This window comes from Gopherus evgoodei, chromosome 20 (genome assembly GCF_007399415.2).
Source record: "Gopherus evgoodei ecotype Sinaloan lineage chromosome 20, rGopEvg1_v1.p, whole genome shotgun sequence".
Taxonomy (NCBI): Eukaryota; Metazoa; Chordata; order Testudines; family Testudinidae; genus Gopherus; species Gopherus evgoodei.
In genome coordinates this window covers 11401445-11421031 of record NC_044341.1, presented here as the reverse complement: position 1 = coordinate 11421031, position 19587 = coordinate 11401445, and positions in this window count along the sequence as shown.

Genomic DNA, 19587 nt, shown 5'->3' with positions numbered 1-19587 from the left:
GTACTGAGTGACAGTAGCTGGGTTCCAATGGCCAGCCTTGCTCCCAGCCAGTTCTTGCTTGTAGAAAATCCAAACATCAAAACGCACCCTGACAAAACTCTTATATGCACCTCAGAACAAAGCGTTCATGGTAACTTCTAATAGGCTGAGGTTTACCCTAGCAATAGCAAGAAACTCATCATTTTTACTTATCAGCAAATCAGTTTCCAACAACTTACAAACAAAGGCATCCGGAGTCAAGTCACCTTTCTATTTCCCTCCCATGGATCTCTCCTTGTTAGTAACACAATGCAGCTGTTTTTGCCTATCTAAATGAGACCAGATTTTCCTAATGCTTGTGGCATCCTTGCTTCCAAGCTTATGGGGGTTAAGTGCCCAAGATGGCTGAGAATTGTATCAAATCCAGTTCTCCCACAACAACCCCAATTCCTGACCTGGACTACCTGGAAGGGAGGGGTAATGGAGCTAGTGGCTTCTTTCACCTCCGGGGTGCCAGCTTCTAAGCCAGCCCAGGTCAGTAGGGACAGCCCAGCAGTCTCATGGATTGGGCCCACATGAAGCAAGTTTGAGGGGGGAGTCTCAGCCCAGCTCCCCAGGGGCTAACAAAGGCTATTATGGAGTTAAACTGAGGCACAGACTCCATTAGCAAGGAATGTGGAGATGAAGCCACTTATAAGCGTGCTGAGGCACAGAGTAAAGACATCAGGATTGCAGCCTCTGCTGAACCCACCAGCTGATTCCACAAGCCAAGCACAGCTCCTCAGCCCGCTGATTACATCGCCAAGGGACCCAGCGTGGCTGCATTCCAATTACTAGCGGTAAATGGCAGAGCTCAGCCAGCAACGAGACCGAAAGCATGAAGAGGAGAGATGGCGGGAGCGGCTCTCCCATCGACATCGCATTGGTGCAGCTGCGCTGATACAGCGCAGGCGGCAGGAGTGAAGCTAAGCCCAAAACGGCCCTCTCTGCACAGCGGGGATCATAGCAATGCTGTGCCTCACCGGGCGGCTGGGAATACAAGAGGAGAATTTACGACTGCGAAGTGCTGAGATGGTGCCATCTAAATACCCCAGGTAGATAGGCGCTGCAACAAACGGAATGGGTCCCACTGACTGTGTATCCCTCAGCACCAGGACACCGGTTGGGCGCAACGAAGGCTGTCAATGAGCAGAAGAAATATCAACCCTTTAGCTCTTTGACAAGCTAGAGAAAATGAGGAGACACTAGAGTGGAGAGAAAGAGCTGAACAATTAAAAAAATCTTTCTGATGCTAATTTAAAAATGCCAAGAAGAGCTGGAACCCTTCCCATCCGCCCTTAGGTTTTAAATAGACTCTGAACTGCTCAGGAAAGAGACTTTCCAAGACAACTGCTCAAGGAACAAATCTTTGCAACACGCAGCAGAAAAGCAAGTTGAATATTAGGAAGCGTGTTGGCTGCTGGATACTGATGCTTGCCATTATATTCATGAAGAAAATGTGATAACGGGTTTTTAAATTATATAATCCAACCTTCCCCTTCAAAGCTTGGGTCAACCACTACTGGATGAGGCTCCTCTTATGGGCCTCGCATTCCAACAGAATTGTCCCTCTTGCGGCTCTGGGAGTCATTGGGGACTGGAGTCCTTGAGAGCTGGAGGGAAGACTTTAGGGTTTGGGACTGGGAAACAAACCCAAATTAGAATCAGATCCCCAAGCAGATTGAGTTCTCTCGCCCCTCAATGATTCAGCATCTCCAACCAGCCCAGCTTGCAGCCGGATGTGTCACCACATGTCATCCCCACTATTGCAGGTAGGCCATGAAGTTAAGAGCCAAATATCCAATGAGCTGTGTTATAACGGAGTGTCTCTCACACACAAGTGTCCTTGATCACGGACGACATCAGCAGACCAACCAATAGGCATGAGCCTGGTCCTCAGTGACACAGGGCACAATACGTCCCTGAAACGTGAGGTCAGGCCTATCTAAAGCTTCTGAGGATGAGAGCAGAAAAGTCCCCTCACCTGCTCCAGATGGGTCTAAATATCACCATAAGCAGAGAAATTCGCTCCCATCCTAACTTTGCTTTCTTGATGATCCAGGGAAGAGTTAGTAGTAAGAAGCCCTGCTGAGGAGCTAATGAAGTGAAAAGACCGGATGGTCCTTTATCTATCACCGCGTGAAGTGTCTTACTGTGGGACTTCATGCAGGATAGCAGCAGAGAAAAGGTCCCCTGACGCTGGTTTCCTTGTTCTAGCCGCTTAGCCATCCTGCCTCTCATAAGCCACCCCCATTTAGGGCTATGCATTAGCTATTTCTTTTGTGCCATCCTGTTTATTGACAAAGAACGTTCAAATCCCGTTTCCCTAAACGCAGCAAGGCACAAGGTCTTTGCTCACACGTCCAAGCCCTGTTTCAGCCAGCACTTGGCCCAAAAGCTCCCACTAGGCTTCCCTCCGGGCCATGCTCCCCGCTCCCTTCCCAAAGTGCTTGTCCTGGCTCCATCCTTGGCTTTCTGCCAATTCTCCGTTTCTCTGCTGCGTTCCTGCTATTGTCATAGAGGCAGACACATCCCCTCCAAGCAATCCCCAAAATCCCTGCTGTTACATGCCTGTGCTTTCAGTGGAGGCTACTATTGTTCCGGCTACCTGGTTCCATGCAGGAGCTTAATTGTTTCTTGCATTTATTAATGAGGAGCAGCTGTTACAGTTGTTTCAGCGAGGTTCAGTCGAAACCATAACAACGTGATTACAATATCTCAGCATCTTGACAGATCCCCAGACAGGCACTCAACATGAATGCTTGGCCATCGCTACTCATCCAGAGAACGAGGCACAGCAATCTCATTAGCCTCGTGGGTCATGACTGAGGCACTAGTGCCTCGCCACCAGCAGATATGTTCACTGCACATGGCATTATACCACTTATGACCTCCTAACCTCACATGGGCATTACAGGGCACAGCATGCACTGCCAGCATAGAGACGATATGGGTTAGATCCCAACAGCACCACTGACTTCAGAGCCAACTTTCACTATGTGTTCTGCAATATGTATCCTCCCAGGAGCCCTGCAGACAGACACACACAGTGCAAATAGCAGATCCATCACTCTAGACTCGAGATTAGACCTGGGTTTTGCAGCTGACATTAATGGAACCAGGGTATGGCCAACGGAGGGGAGTCAATTCCCTAAATGAGTGATCCATTGGTTGCTCGTTGTGTGAGTTCATGCTTTTGATTTTTCAGAGTCCCCATGGACTTCCCTTACAAAGAACCCAATGGTCCCCTCACTGCATGAAGACTGCAGGAGTCTCACATAAAACTGTGTTGCTGCTGCACAGAGGAAGACCATGAAGGGACAGTCCCCTCCCTATCTCACCCCCAGCCCTACCTCCCTATGGTCCTGATCCAAAGCCCACTGAAGTCAAAGACTTGCAACAAACCTCAACGTGCTGAATATTGGATCCTATGGCTGCAAAGCCTGAGCTGAGATCCATGTAATCAAGGAGCACCTCTGCAACTGGAGTTGGTGGAAATGCATCATGTTCTCCATTCCTTTCAAGTTACTGGTGCCTGCTCGCACTTCCATTCTCCTCCAATCACTTCCACAAGCTCCTACCAGCCTGATAACTAGGAGCCAGGCCAAGTCAGCTCTCAGAGAAGCTGCAGCCTCCCTTCTGGCAGGCAGGGTCACATTATGCAAAGACAGGTACCAGCTCAGGCAAAATGTTTCGTTTCGCAGCTGTCAGACAGCATCAGTGACCGGCCAGCAATCACTGCACGTTCGGAAAAGGCAGCACTTTGAAAAGGCCACGACAGATCTAAATAGCATCGGTGTGTTTCCCTGCTGGCGGACTCAGGGACAATTACAGAATGAACGCAGCGAAAGAGAGGATTCACACCAACAGTTAATAGAGCCCAGTGATAATTGCTTTCCCCAGAAACGGCACCCGGGCCCAGAGGCGCAAAGGTATTTAGGTGCCTGTAGCCAAGTGAGACTCACTGCCGCGGCGCCTCCTGCTGGTTTTCTTGGGAATTAGCTCCTCCAGCAGTCGGCGCGCCCTCTGCTGGCCGATGTCTCACTTGCCTCAGGCCCCCTGTATCTCTCCTGGACCCCAGTGCCCCTTAGCTTGGGGTTCTGCCCCAGCAGTACCCCACCATGATCTGGGTCTCCCTTCCCAGGGGAACCCCCAACCCTCTCACCCACCTTGCCTCAGTGGCTACTGCCAGTCACCATCCAGCCCCCACTCCCTGGGGCAACCTGCAGTTTGTCATGGCCACTCATCATTGGCAAGGGGGGTGGGGGTCGGACCAGCTGCCTCTGCAACCCCAGTACCTTTTTGGGCCATTAACCAGGCCCGCAGCCTGGGGAGTTGCCAGGCTGGAGCTCCCCAGCTCCTCTTGCCTTTCCCCAGCCCTGCTCCATCCCGTGTACCTGAGTTCCCAGGCAGCCCGGTTCTTCTCCCTCCAAGGCTGGAGAGAAAGTCTCAGCCCCTGGCTCACAGCCTTTTATAGGGCCAACTGTGGCCTGATTGGGGCATGGCCCCAGCCCTGGCTATTTCCCCAATCAGCCTTTTCTTCTCTGCTTTCAGCCCCAGCCCTCTCCAAGGGGTGGCTTTTCACGCTTTCACAGGAGCAAGGTTACTGCCCCGCTGCAGTGCCTAACTCCCACCGTTCATTGAAACCAATGAGAGTTTAGTTCCTAAACCCCTTTGAGGACAGGCCCAAGTCCCGAAGCTCTGAGATGCCACAAGCTTCACATACTCCAGGCACCATAACCCACACGCAGTCCCAGCCCTTTAAGATTTCCTCCTCTCGTGCAGAAAGGCCCTTTGTGGACAGGAACGTGATGATATTCGATGGAGTTCACTCAGCAGAGGTGTGCGCCGTTTTTAAGGGGCCAGGAGCTTATCAAGTTAAAATTCTGTCCCAAATGAGTATTCGTTCAAGGGGAAATTTTTGGTTACACGTTTACTAGTAACATTACAGTTGTGACTCAGGGCCTTCTATTTCAGCTGAGATCTCCTTGTGCTGGGCTGATATGGACACACAGTAAGACAGTCCCTGCCCCCAAAAGAGTCTAAACACACAAGACAGACAAGGAGTGGGAGGGGAAACTGAGGCAGAGCACAGCAGTGACTTGCCCAGTCTCACAGCAGTCAGTGGCAGAGCTGGGAATAGAAGCCAGACCTCCCAACTTCTATTACAGTGCCCTACCCATTAGGCAATGCTGCCTGTATTTAGCAATAATAGTATCTTGGTCTATCTTGATGGGATGGGAAGCAAAGCTCCTTTCCAAGGAGTGATGTAGCATGGTCAGAGAAAGGGACTGGGAACTTGCCACTGACTCCCTAGTCCCCATCTGTACAATGGGGATACGACTCCCTCCATCATAAATACATTGGGGCAGGAACAGTTTCTGGCCATTTGTATGTACAGCACCGAGCACAGCGAGGCCACAATCTCAGTTGAGGCCTCTCATTGCAACTGTAAGAACAAGTGGAAAGTCTTCCTAAGACAAGCTTCAGAGATGTCCATTTAAAATGGAAACGCTGCCTGGTGCGGTTAATTCCCCGCGTGTCGATCTCCGTCATTCGAATGCTTTAAACCGCGTTTATTTTCCATCAGCCTTGAACAAGCAATGCCTGAAGAACGCCGCAGGAGAAGAATATTACAACCAGGGCCCTGTTAAATGGAGGCAGCAGAACATGCAAGGAATTATAAGCGGCAGAGCAAAAACTGATCCGCTGTGGAAGTACAGGAGCAAGGAGCGCTAAGGGAAGCATGCTTGCTGGTCACCATTTTTGAGAAGAGACGACGACAGTGAGATCATGTTTAATGAGACTCCTGGGCTCTGCAGTTCAGCTCAAAGCGATGGATGGCGCTCTGCCCTGTGCAAGGCTCCTGGGCAGCAGTTTCATTAGTGGAGCTGTTTCACAGAAGAGCCAAGTTCAGCCCCGACGTAACACATTTGGGCCGCTGAGTGAGTCTACACCAGGGATGGATTCAGCACCCAGTTTTCACTGTTCTAGCATCTGTGGATATGCCAGGCAAGAGGCCTCCTCAGAGGCAACAGGGCCTGGCCAGTCATAGCTGGGACAGGGCTAAGAGCTCCGTTGTCCCTTCACGTTCAGCTTGAGTGGCCTTTTGGGAGCCTCGTGCGTTGCCCCTGCCAACCCACCCGAGGTCCTGCATGAAGGACCTGATTCCATGCCCACTGACATCAGGGGGAGTCAAACTTGGGACTTGGATCTGGCCTTAGGTCAGCAACAGCCATCCTGGTCCATCTAAGCCAGAATCCCATCTCTGACACTGGCCGATGCCAGATGCTTCAGAAGGAGCGAAGAGAACAGAGCGATTTATCGAGTGAGCCATCCCGTGTCATCCAATCCCAGCTTCCGGCAGCTCACCTGGCAGCCTGCAGATCCCCTCCGCCGCTTTCCAGCAGCAATGCTAGAACAGGAGGAGGTTCACTTCCACCACATCAGGTCCTCCAAACTTCCTTGCGCTGATGAAGAGCTGTGTGGCCCTGATTTCCCTTTTGAAGGGAAGGGTAGAACTGAGGTGGAAGCAGCTTGCAGATGCCCACCAGCAGCCTGACTTCTCCCCCAGCAGAGCCAAAGCCAGGCTGGCCACTGGTTTGGCTAGCTCAACTGACCAAAAAAACCATGCATCACCACCCTATTATCATCAGACCAGGTAATGGAGAAGTCAGACTCATAAGGCAAAATCCTGGCTCCACTGAGGCCAGAAGACTCCATTGGTTTCAATGGCCCAGGATTTCTCCTAAAGATATTAAGGCCAGACGGGACCACTATCAACCATCTACTCTGACCTTTCCGGACAGCAAGGTTAGGAAAGTCAACACACTAAAGCTTTCTCCATTTCCAGTCACATCTTGAAGCAATTAGGTGTATTATATTTTTCTATTTTGCTGAGGAGCCTAGCTCTTTTGTAAGGCACTTTGAGATCTACTGATGAGATGCGCTTTTCAAAAGAAGGTCAGTATCACCGTCCCCATTTTACAGATGGGAAAACTGAGGCAGGGAGGGGCAGTGACTTGTCCAAGGTCACCCAGCAAGTCAGTGGCAGAGCTAGGCATAAAACTCTGGTCTCTGGAGTCCCAATCCAGTGCTCTACCCACTATCCCCACCAAAAAGCTACCAAGCCAATCCTTTTATAGCAAATTAAAATTATCTCCTTATCTAAAAATCACAGGCAAGAATGACAGGCTATTTTAGATGAACGAACAGCTTCAGATTCCCTCCCATCCCTTCCTGCCTCCGTTCTGGCGTAATTAGTGGTGGATAGGCACGCACGCACACACACACACAAAGCTTTCTTAAATTATAAAAATGAATGAGGCAGGAGCTAATTGGGGAGATAAAGATGCCTAGAATTTTGAAGCATTTCCTTTGCACTTAAAAAAAAAAAGATTAATCTTAGGAGCGGGGGTAGGAGGGAGGTGGCTTTTTTAGTCAGATTTTAGCTAATCCTCATCACAGACAGCCGTGCTTTGGTTAATTTCTTCCACTCAGTGCCAGCAACAACAAAAAATCAGGGAGAGTGAGAAGAGGTTTCGCTATCTCTTCTCCCCCTGAATCTATCTGCTCTGTAGATAAGAGGAAGAATTCAACCTATTAATTTCTCTCTACTTGGGCGAATTGATTCTTGCCACTGGACAGAGTGAGTTGACAAGGTCACCAAGTTCTCTCCTATAACCACCCGTCCCTTGGATCTCCCTGATACAGTTTAGGGCAGCAGCAAGCCCGTCCCTGGTATCAAAAGGGTTGAGAAGCTGCCCTGTAATATTCATTCACTCACATGCATTCCCGGTTAGGCCAGGCTGTGGGAATTCTTAGTGCAATTAAAGTATTAGCAGCTGTTATTTCTCATTAATCATCGTGTTAAGGCAGGGCACTGCCCACAGGGAAATCTAGTGTCAGGATGCTATATATTTTTTATACTCTGCACAGAAGATCTGTCATATGCAGCCTGAGATTTACAAAGAAAGGTTGGCTTCCAGCTGCGACTTTGCTGACAGCCTCCATGGGAGGTCGCCTAAGCTACCTTGCAATGTAATTCTGTTCTTGTGATTCCCTGCAGGAGGGCAGTGCTTGCCTGAGCACCTGGCTTCAAAGTTAAGCTCTGGATTTTTCCTCCAAATTGCTCTGAGTGGTGATGGAAGGGAAGGGAGCAGCCAGGGGGAGACCAAGCCATTCAAGCCCTGCAGAACAGGGTTTGGAAGAGATCTTGATCAGGCAGGGACATTGCATTAAACCTTGAGTAGTCAATCCTCATGTAATGCAATGGCAGAGTGTCACATCCCTGCTCTAGCAGCTGGTTTCCACCTACAGGATAACAGCCTACTACTACTACTACCACCACCACCACCACCACCAGTCAGTGAAGTGACGCAAATGGGAAAGATCTGTACTGCTGAAGGTCCCTGGTTTGAGCCCGGAAGACGACTGATGCAGGGCCAGGGTCATGTCACTTGCAACCACCACATGAGATCTACTGGGTAGAGCACTGGCCCGGGACTCGGGTGACCTGGGCTTTAGTCGCTGACCTATGGAGTGACCTTGGGCAAGTCACTTCCCTTGTCTGTAAAATGGGAATGACAATATGCTTAACGGAGGGGCTATCGAGCCTTGGGGTCAGCAGATCCAGGCCCACTTGTCCTCCAGCCAGCTGTGTGCTCATCCCATGGCATAAGGATGGGTCTCAGCTGCCAGGTCCTCTCCCATCTCAGCAGCTGAGCCCCTACAGCCACCCCTCAACACAGCAAGAATGCTTTCCCTGGTGGGCCCCGCTGCTCTCCCTGGGGTGGAGGCACGCGCCAGCTTGTCATATGTTGTTCTTTATTTGGAAACACAAGGCCTTGCGTGTGCACGACGAGTGGGCTGGCAGAAACGGAGTGAGGGGCTGGGGGCGGCAGAAGGAGAAGCCATGCAGAAGCTTCAAGCACAGTCTAGCTACAGCCCCAGTTGACAATGGGGAGTGAAAGCCGGGGAGCAGCTGCTATTGTTTCTATGTTAATATCGCTGGGTTGCTCATCCCCCTCCCCACCCTTTGTCCATGACACTAGTGCAAGCCATGCTGGGTTTGCAGCAGTCCTCACTACAGCCAGCCAGCCCCTGGGAGCTTCTCTGATCCTACAAGCCACGCAGAGGATCTGGACCCCAGGCCTTCAAATGGGGCAGCACAAGCGTCAGGATGGATGGACACAGTGCACGAGTCAGAGAACCCAGTTTGGCTCCCTGAGCATCTGGCAGCTCAACAGGGCTGGGAGGGGGAAAGCTTTTCTTCCTCTTGACTTTTCAGCGGAGTGGATTTGCTCTGGATTAATAAAGATGGAAGCCCAAGAGGCCTCGTTTTCTTCCCCACAGAGTCACTTTTCAGAGCAGAGTTGCACTTTAATGAAAGTCTATGCAGCCCTTTGATACTGTTCGTCTCTTTCAGCTCGAGAAGCCTCTTTTGCGGCTTTTGGTGGAGGATCTCGGAGGCTCCTTTTGTCTGTGCCAAACCCAAATACTGTATATTCCTTTTTAAATTCCTCCGCCCTTAAAGGGACACAGGCCTGCTCAAAGGAGCCGTTCCCTGCAAGAGGGTTCTGTGTCTCAAGGCTGCTCTGATCTTGTCTCTCGTCGCACAAGGGGAATTCCACGAGGGTTTGATGCCTTCAAGTGATGAACCATTTCCAGGGATGGGAGGGGAAGATGCCACCGATGTGGACAACCGAAATTTTCCAGTTCCCAAGTGATATCCCTCAATTAGAGCATCGGGTTCAAAATAGTGCCCCACCGCATGTAGTGTGGTCTCCTGTCCTAGAGAGTTTATAGCCTAGACCAAGGCAAAGGGTGAGATTTCCTGACTCCCAGGGCAGTGCACTATCCACTATGCAACATTGTTTCCCTTGGCTTTCCCCCCCCCCCCTTCATTCCTTTTACGCAGTGCCTCAGGACAGCTCGCGGTTGGAGCTCTCTGCTGACGCTTTTCTTGCAGGCTTTTTTAGTCAACGGATTTTAGAAAATCCTCACAGACAGCCAAGCTTTGGTTAGTTTCTTCCACTCAATGCCAGCAACAACAACAAAAATCAGGGAGAGTGAGAAGAGGTTTTGCTATCTCTTCTCCCCTGGAATTTAGCTGCTTTGCAGGTCAAACGGCGCCCGGAACAAAACTCTGCTCGAGTTAAATTGTCAGCCGGCTCTGCACTTTCCATCAACCTCCAAGCGGAGAACAGCCAATCACTGCTCACAATTACATAATGGTCAGACCGGGGTCCGCACCAGCACGGAGCTGTGATTGACAGAGCACAGGAAGCACCGAAGTTCTGATATCTCCATTTCCATAAAGATGAATGCAACACGGGCTGGCAGCAAAGGCAGGGGAGCTCTAGCTGGTTGGTATAATTGCAGTCGTAACATTATGTCCTCCTCATACATGTCATCTCACAGCACTTGCCTGATCAGCCAAGATCCTTTTTAAAACCACGGACACCAGCTCCTGTGTTTTAGGAGCACAGAGCACAAACCAATTACTCTCTCCCTTTTGCACTGGCCTGCAAAAGAGAGGGGCAAAGGAATTGATTTGCAGCAAATCAGAAGATGGTGTTGCTTCCTGCCACACTGCTGCAGGAGGTCCAGGAGTCAAATTCTGTAGCTGAGGTTTTAAAAAGACAATTTCATGACCACTAATGGGCAAATCTTCAGTTTTTTACTCAGGTAGAGCTCCCAGGGACTTCATTGGGAGTAGGGCTGGCTAAAGACATCATTTGCCTTGAATACTGTGAGCCAATGTGGTCACCCCATCTTAAAAAAAGATCTGTTGGAATTGGAAAAGGGCAGCAAAAATGATTAGGGGTATGGAACAGCTTCCGTATGAGGAGCAATTAATAAGACTGGGACTTTTCAGCTTGGAAAAGAGACAGCTATGGAGAGATATGATTGAGGTCTATAAAATCACGCCTGGCATAGAGAAAGTAGATAAGGAAGTGTTGTTAACTACTTCTCACAGCACAAGAACTAGGGGTTGCCAAAAGAAATTAATGGGCAGCAGGTTTAAAACAAATAAAAGGAAGTATTTCTTCATGCAACACACAGTCAACCTGTGGAACGCCTTGCCAAAGGATGTAGTGAAGGCCAAGACTATAACAGGGTTCAAAAAAGAACTAGATACATTCCTGGAGGGTAGGTCCATCAAGAGCTATTAGCCAGGATGGGCAGGAACGGTGTCCTGAGCCTCCGTTTTGCCAGAAGCTGGGAATGGGCGACAGGGGATGGATCACTTGATGGTTCCCTGTTCTGTTCATTCCCTCTGAGGCACCTGACATTGGCCATTGTCGGAAGACAGGATACTAGGCTAGAGGGACCCTTGGTCTAACGCAGTAGGGCCATTCGTATGTTCTTTTGATTTGGTCCAGCACTGGTAGCTAAGCGCCTGATCCAAAGCCCATTCAAGTGAATGGAAAGACTTGGATCAGGCCCTACATGAGTTAGAGAAGGAATATACTGTAGTAATAGGAAGACAAGCGGCTGAGTGTATCATTGGATTTTCAAGCTGCACTTTCATCCAGCCCACTTCAAGGCCAGGTCTGCACTGGAGGTTGGAGGTAGCAGGATAGCCCTGATCTTGCTGCACATCCACGTCAGCCATAATGCTTTGCATCCCCTCTGGGTATCTGCTTCCCCTCAGGGTACCCCTCTAGGTATCCTGCCCCCTGGGTACCTACCCTGGAGTTCCTGGCACTACTCCCTGAAGCAGTGGCTTGTGGGAGATTTCACCTTTCAAGAGCCTTCCTGGTAAGAGGGCATTATTGCAGGATAACCACGATGCTGAAGACAACTTCAGTCACTGATGTTGTCACCCGGGGTTGTCAGAACCTCTAAGGTAACTTTCACTCCAGGCAGTGTCAGGAATAAATCAACAGGAACTCAGCGATTCCGTCTGATCGAGGCGCAATGCAAGTCAGCATGCTCTTGTCTAACCCTGCAGTTTATTAGATTTAAGCACACACAGACATAAGCAACAGATTTAGAACATCCCAGATATTGAGTATTCAATGAAAAGTTAGCGCTAGCCAAACGCCTCCCTGCCAGGGAGTAAAGATGCCAGGAAAACGTCACGACCAGGATACCTCCCCAAAGTACACTCAATTATCTAAACATTTTATAACTAACTCAGTGATGGATTAACAAATTTGTCACCCCTAGGCCCTCATAAAATCCCCCCCGCCCCGCACCAGCTCACCTCTGCTCCCCAGCGGCAAGCCTGGGAGAAAGTGGGGAGCAGGGGAGTTGTGGAGCGCTCGGGGGATGGCGGAGGAGGCGTGATGATGAGCTGGGGCAGGGAGTGGTTTCCTGCCTCCCCCCTGCCCCAAGAATTACTCCTCGTGCCCGCTGGCCCCAGCTCACCTCCGTTATCCCCCAAGCGCGCTGCCACTTGCTTCTCCCTCCCTCCCAGCACTTCCGCGCAGCAAGCCTGGGAGGAAGGTGGAAGGAGGGAAGCACAGCATGCCTGGGGGAGGAGGTGGGCCAGGGATTTGGGGAAGGGGCGGAGATGGGGAGGGGTTGTGAGCATCCCTGCAAGTTTGCCACCCTAGGTCTAGGCCTTATTGGCCTAGGTGATAATACGCCGCTGAGCTAAACTTCTACAAAACATGCGGTTATACTGACCCCTAGGAAGTCACTTTTCCTAACTTCCAATACACTATTACTCAGAGGTGTCTAGACTCAAGGCTGTACAGCCACGCATCTTCCATTCTCCGTGGTTTACTTATTCTCCCCCTCTTCCCGTATGGATTAGCAAAACTGCCAGTAATTATGACCTTACTTTTGAAAGCCTGTCTCCAAATTAACCCTTAACTATGTGGGGTTCTATTTCGTTCATTCCTTGTGGTTGAGTGCACATAATATGGTTGTAAACCTTGATCACATTCTGGGGTATACACACCCCACAAATCCAGGGCAACAATGTCATAGTTCCAGGGTCCAGTGTTTTTCAGAATCCCTTTTGAGTGCACCCCTTTGGGGATAGAGCTCACTACCATCACCCCTTTCTGACAGCCGTGCAGTTCTATCACCCTGGGACTGGGTCCCCCCGCAAACACTCCTCCAATTTCTCAACCAATTAACACAACAGCTCTGACCAGGTTTGGCTTCACTCTGGGTATCTGTGACCAGAATTCCCGACCCATCCAACCCTCCCCCCACCCCCAGAACTCCCGACCCATCCAACCCTCCCCCTGTTCCCTGACTGCCCCCCAGGACTCCCATTACCACTGGCAGCACCAATTTTCTTCAACTGGGTCACAAGGAAAAAACTTTAAAAGCCAACTGCCCCAGGGTACATCAACACTGCATGGGAAACCCAGGTCTGTGGGGCATGTCTGTGAACTCAAGTGTTTCCAAGCCCGGGCATGAGCATCCACACTGCCTTGTAAGCCTGGGTTTACAATGCTGGACCCGGAACGTGGCTAAGCTGCACCATGCAGACCTGCTAACTCGGGTCTGCGGCTTGAACTTCATCCACATTGCAAAATGACAGGGCTTGGGCCTGAGCTGAAGCAGGATTTGGACTTAGACATCCCTCCCTCTCCCGGTGGGTCCAAGGACCCAGGTCCTGAGTGCTTCCTGACCTGACCCAGATGAGTGTGTGTACACGGACAATAGTGGGGAGAGGTCGGGCTCAATCATGAGTCTGAGCCCAGGTTTACAATGCAGTGTAGACACACCCTTAATTAACCACAAAGCCAGCCTGCCTGAAAGGCCTTTGCTATTTCCTACGTTAGTGAACTATTCCTACCAGTAAACTTGCTCAGCAGAACACGAGTGTGAGTTGGCCAGGGAAAGCCAAAGCAAGTTACTTAAATCACGTGAGCAAGTATTTATAGAAACCTAGTTAATTACTAGCAAGACTGAGTGGCTCCTAGAAGCCCCTGTGGTGGATTGAGACCCCATATGCCACATGCTGTACAAAATCCAGGACATTGCAATATTACAGCCTGCAACATTCCCCCCAGCATGAGTTCCGTTGAAGCTTCAGAGAAAGGAGAGCAACAGAAGCGTCAAGCTCTTTTTCAAACTGCTTTGCTGTGCCATTTGAACCAGCGCGTTTGATCTGACTTCCAGCGAGACTATCAGACACTACAGCACGAGGCTGTGGAGCATCTTTCATGCCAACGCTATCCCCCAAATGCTCTAGAGAGAGAGGTTTTAAAAAAAGAACCGAACACACAGAGAAAGAGGGAGAGACAGACCCACAGAAAGGCAGGCCCCCCAGCGAGGAGCGCGCTGGATTCAGTTACTGCTGGAAAGGAGATGGAGGGCCGATGAGGCAGAGAGAGACAGAGGAAGGTCATTCCAGGCAGCAGGAACTGCAGAGGAGAAGGCTCTTGCACCAAAGCACTGTGGTGAAATTGCAAAGCGGGAGAGCGGTGTGGTCAGAGGGAGCGCGCAGCAGAGACTCACCCAGCTTAGCTTTGGGGCCTGTCCACTGCTCCATTGTTCACGCTGTTGGGCTCCCCAGTAACTTCACATGCCACAGGACACCCCTTTTGGGGATCGGGTTTACTAACAGAAGAACCGGCCCCAGCTCTCCTCCTCTGGTCTCTGCAGGTCCTAATACACACTGGTCACCGTGTCTCAGAGCACAGGCCACAGGACTGGTATGTAGCTGGCTCACACCCTGAGGGTGGCGTTCTTAGCCCCGGCCCGGCTGGGGCTTCCCTCCCCCAGGCATCTCCCTGTTCAGAACAATTCACCCAGCCCTTCCGCTCCTGGGAGTCTCCCCTGAGCAGGCCAGGCTCTGAGTCACATGCTGCCCTCACCCCTCAGGGCTCATTGCCCTCACCTGGGGAAGCAGGCTACACCTGGCACAGGTAAGTTTGAGACCACAACCCTCTTAAAGGGACAGCTCCCCGTCACAGTGAGGAACCAGAGCGTCTCACTGAGATGCTTGCTCAGGAAGACCAGTGTAAATCGAGCAGCAATCACGGCGTGTGGCAAATCCTGTTTCAACCACCCAAACCCAGGGCATGGGCGGGAAGGTCTGGCGGGGGAGTGAGGAGGAGACGCGGTGAGGCAGGGGTGGGCGGGAAGGCCTGATGGGGAGTGAGGAGGGAATGCGGCGAGGCAGGGGTGGGCGGGAAGGTCTGGCAGGGGAGTGAGGAGGGAATGCAGCAAGGCAGGGGTGGGCGGGAAGGTCTGGCAGGGAAGTGAGGAGGGGAGGCAGCAAGGCAGGGGTGGGCGGGAAGGTTTGGCAGGGGAGTGAGGAGGGGACGTGGTGAGGCAGGGGTGTGCGGGAAGGTCTGGTGGGGAGTGAGGAGGGAATGCGGCGAGGCAGGGGTGGGCGGGAAGGTCTGGCGGGGGTGTGAGGAGGGGACACAGCAAGGCAGGGGTGGGCGGGAAGGTCTGGCGGGGGTGTGAGGAGGGGACACAGCAAGGCAGGGGTGGGCGGGAAGGTCTGGCAGGGGAGTGAGGAGGGAATGCAGCAAGGCAGGGGTGGGCGGGAAGGTCTGGCAGGAGAGTGAGGAGGGGATGTGGTGAGGCAGGGGTGTGCGGGAAGGTCTGGCGGGGGAGTGAGGAGAGGATGCGTGAGGCAGGGGTGGGCGGGAAGGTCTGGCGGGGGAGTGAGGAGGGGACACGGCAAGGCAGGGGTGGGCGGGGGAGTGAGGAGAGGATGCGGTGAGGCAGGGGTGGGCAGGAAGGTCTGGCAGGGGAATGAGGAGGGGATGTGGCAAGGCCAGGGTGGGCGGGAAGGTCTGGTGGGGGAGTGAGGAGGGGACACGGCAAGGCAGGGGTGAGTGGAAGAGTCTGGTGGGGGAATGTGGAGGGAAAGCAGGAAGGCAGGCATGGGCAGGAATGTCTAGCAGGGGAGTGAGGCAGCTTGCTGGCCGTGCCGTGGGACTGTCTGGAAGCTGGCCAGGAGGGGCAGGAGGCTGGCTGGGGCTGGCCCAGTGGCTGGGGGGGCAGCCTGGCGTGGCTGGGGTGGGCAGGTGGGTTTGGGGCTCTGCCATGCACGGGGGCGGGGCCTCAGGCAGAAGGGGTTCAGCCAATGGGCTAGCCTCCCCAAAGCAGGGGGGTCCACCCTCCACCCATGGAGTAACTTTTCTACAAACAGAACTCTGAGCAAAGGAGGGAATGACCCATCCAAGCTGTGGCCGCCTTCCAGAGGGACTTGAAAGCCTGCAAACTCAGAAACACTGTTCTGAACCTGATCTGTGGACTTTGAAATCTTACGTACGTGTCTGATCGCTTTACCATTTAACAACTCTCTTCGGGGGCTTTCTTTTTTTCCTCTTCTTTATAATAAACCTTTAGTTTCAGACACTAAAGGATTGGCCGGCAGTGTGGGATTTTGGGTAAGATCCAAATTAATATTGACCTGGGAACGTGGCTGAGCCTTTGGGGTCAGAAGAACATTTTTTATAGCGAGCAGAGTTTCAAATAACTTCTTGCTGCACTGGGCTTCGGTGCTGATCGGGAGCCAGAGACCTGGAATGTAATAGAGAGGGCTGTGTGACTTCTTTTCTTCTTCCTGATAACCGGTGGGAGCGATCAGGAGCACAGCTGGCGACTGGTTGTTGAGTCTAACTTCAGGGTTAACCACCAGTCTTTGGGAGAATCTGGAGCTGGTTCTCCTTCTCGCTCTCCTGCTCTCCTTGACCTGGGAGCCTGGGGCAGCCTGCCCTGACCTTGGCTTTTTCATAGAGGGCTGCCCCAGGCACCCCGGGTCACAGTGGGGACAGGGTGTCACAGGCTGTTGTGAGCTCACTCTGCACCAGTCCATGTCACTACGTGACGTGTCTGACAATACCCTGTTTTGGTTTTAACTTTTTTAATCACAGTGAGACAAAAAGTCCATGAAAAAGCCATTCATAAAACAGCAGCTGCAATGTGGGGGGAGGAGGGGTGGTACCCTTCAAGGACAGGAGCACCTGGGGCAAACAAAGCCATGCCCCAACATTGGGCTAAACTCTCGCGGGAACAAGCAAAGCCGGATTCAGCATCTTGGGAGTAGAGCCTAAGAATCCGCAGCCAGCTCCTGCCACCCCTGGACACATCGCTCTGCACAGCCTCTGCCGGGATCATAGGAGCACTAGGGGAGTCCCGCTCTGCTCCTAAAGCCAGGCTGTGCAGAATTGCCAACCCATACCAGCGTCACCCATAGGAGTAATTCCTCGCAGCTCTGGCCTTTGCCTCCAAGAACCCAGCTGCGTGAGCACCCCCAGGACCAGGCTGCGCCTGGAGACATGCAGATTGGCCAGCTGAGGTGCCAGCCCCAGACCGGTGCCGGCCTGAGCCTCTCTCCACACCGGCAGGTGGAGTGACAACAGCCAAACGCAACAGCTGTGAGCAGGTCCTGTAATGCTGCTGGGTGCTGCGCTCTGTTCATTTCAGTGACATGTTACCAGGACTGCTGAACATCAGAGCGCAGGGGGAATAGACATGGGGGGTGCAGACCGTGCAAGCAGCAGGTAGCCAGGGCTGGCTCCAGGCTTTTTGCCGCCTCAAGTGGGGGAGGAAAAAAAAGTCACAATCGGTGGTACTTGGGCAGCAGCTCCACCGCGCCACTTTCTTCTTTGGAGGCAGGTCCTTCTCTCTGAGAGGGACCGAAGGACCCACCACCTTGGCCACCCCAAGCACCTGCCTATTGAGCTGATGCCTGGAGCCGGCCCTGCAGGTAGCCCCCTGTGCCGGGCCGGGCCGGGCCCCCCACCATGAACCATCTCCCAAGCCATAGCAAGCCTCAGAGAATCCTGCCCTTGTCCTGGACAGAGACACCTTGAGTGCATGGCTAACGGGGACAGGGGAGGGTTTGCTGACCATGACCCTACCAGGTAGGGGAAGGCCAAGCACCCTGCCCTGCCGCCCTTCAAACAGGTCCCCAGCATAGGGAGCCCCGGAGCAAATTCCTGCCCTGCTGGAATGAGGAAAAGAGGCCACAGCTGCTGGGGGAGACCCTGGCCGACCCAGGGGGAATTTGAACCGGTGGCAGGATCGGGGAACCATGAAATCAGGGTTCTACGCCTGGCTCTGCACCTCTCTCTAGTGAGTTGCCCCATCTGGAAATATTCCCCCCCCCCTTTGCAAACCTCTGTGAGCACCTGGGATGAGCAAATTCTGTCTAAGGGCCCAGGCTGCTCATTAGCAGCAAGGGGGATGAGCCCCCGAGGAGCCCCTGGGGGCCAGGACTTGGACTTCAGGCGCTGGAGCTGGGACTCCCCACTCCTGTCTTGTTGCTGCCACCGTGTGGCCACATCCCAGAACTGCAGGGGAAGAAAGTTTCCTCCCCCCGCCAGGGTTTTTGACCCCACAGCTGTGACTCTGGTAAGGTTAGACAGAGCCGGGATGGAGGGTTTGGGGCCGCAGGCGCTGAGGTGACAGACTGAGCTGCTGCTGAGCGGGAGGAGGGTTGATTCAGCCCTGGAAAAGCCCAGACAGATTTAACAGCTTCCGCTGGCGTGAAAATTCTCATTCTGGCTGGTCTACGAAGGAAAGAAAACTCCCGGGACCAGATCCCCAGCTGGTGCAAACCAGAGCAGGTCCGTTGACTTCAGAGGAGCCACACTGATTTACACCAGCTGCAAATCTAGCCACAGAGCTTCCACGATTCAGTACCTGCCCCTTTTCATCAGCATCTCTAAGCTTAGATTCCTTGCTCCATCCACTGCTAGGCAAAGCGACTGGAGCTTAGCAGGCCTGGGGCAGGCAGCAGGAGAACCCAGCCTGCTGCTGACAGGTTTGCTGGCAACTCAGTAGCTGGGATGCCTCCCTGGGAGTCAGTTCCAGACCAATGCAGAAGCCTTTCAGATAAGGTGCAAGCCCATGCCCCTTGCCTTTCAAGAGGGGCCAGTGGCAGGCCCTGACCCACATGGCTGGGTGCTCTCCTGTGCTGTGTTCCACAACAGCTGCCTGTGGCAAGGAGATTGCTGTGTTAGGCCCAATCGCTTTAAGATTGTGCAACTCTGCGGCTGCTTTTAGTGCTTTGAGATCCCCGATGACAGAATTGCAGCTGGGCTCCCCAGCCACCTCCCATCTTCCATGACTTTTCAAAGATAATCGCCAATGGCTCAGATACCTCTCCTCAGGCAGCTCCTTGAGTATTCTAGGCTGGATTTCATCAGGCCCTGCTGATTTGAAGACATCTAACTTGTCTAAGTAATTTTTGACCTGTTCTTTCCCTCTTTTAGATTCTGATCCTACCTCATTTTTTCTGGCATTCACTATGTTAAACGTCCAGTCGCCACCAACCTTCTAGGTGAAAACCGAAACCAAGGTTTCACTGAGGCTCCTAGACATTACTGCAATACCCAACCAACCTCAAAAAAACACAGGGCCCACAACCACCTTCCTGCCATACCAGGCGTCCTGACTCCCAAGCCCCATCCTCACCTCTAGCGCACACTACTGCTCAACCCAGGGGCAGGGCGTTAGTTTGGAGAGAGACATTTCGTTCAGACCAGCTAGAAAAGACGAAAGGCGCCGCAGAAGGCTCGATTTGTGGCTGAAGGAACTAGAACCAGGCCTGGTTCTCAGCTGCATGAACAAAGATTGCACGGCAGAGTCAGAGGAGCCCTGGTACCCAGACTGTGCCGTGATGGG